This window comes from Triticum aestivum, chromosome 2D, assembly GCF_018294505.1.
Source record: "Triticum aestivum cultivar Chinese Spring chromosome 2D, IWGSC CS RefSeq v2.1, whole genome shotgun sequence".
In the NCBI taxonomy this organism is placed as follows: Eukaryota; Viridiplantae; Streptophyta; class Magnoliopsida; order Poales; family Poaceae; genus Triticum; species Triticum aestivum.
In genome coordinates this window covers 86,694,239-86,694,724 of record NC_057799.1, presented here as the reverse complement: position 1 = coordinate 86,694,724, position 486 = coordinate 86,694,239, and positions in this window count along the sequence as shown.

Below are 486 nucleotides of genomic sequence, written 5' to 3'. Positions count from 1 at the left end.
GCCCCACCCGCAGCCCCGCCGCCCCTCGCCGCCCTCTCCCGAAGCCCGCCGGAGCACCGTCGACCCCGCCGGACCGAGGTAGCCGCCGCGCCGGTTTTTTGCCGGAAAACCATGCGGTTTTCTTTTTGAAACCCTAGGTTTATTTTTTTATATAGATCGGTTTATTTTTTTCGGTTTAGTTAGTTAGTGAACGTTCGCCGGTCCGTTCGTTTTAACGAACGTGTTCACCATTTAGTTACTGTTAACGAACGTCCGTTTCTTTTAACTGTTCGTCAGTTTTCTTTTTCGTCGGATTTTCCGCGATTTTTCCCGATCGCGATTTCCGATCTGTTTTTCGTTTTAGTTTAACTTTTCGCTCGTTTATCGGAATCAGGCGATTCAAGCGCCTAGAGTTTCGTCTCGAAATTCTCGTTCCATTTAACCAACTCAAACAAGTTTTTGCTACTGTAAAATTTGACCTAGATCCAGATTAGTAAACGAAGCTTG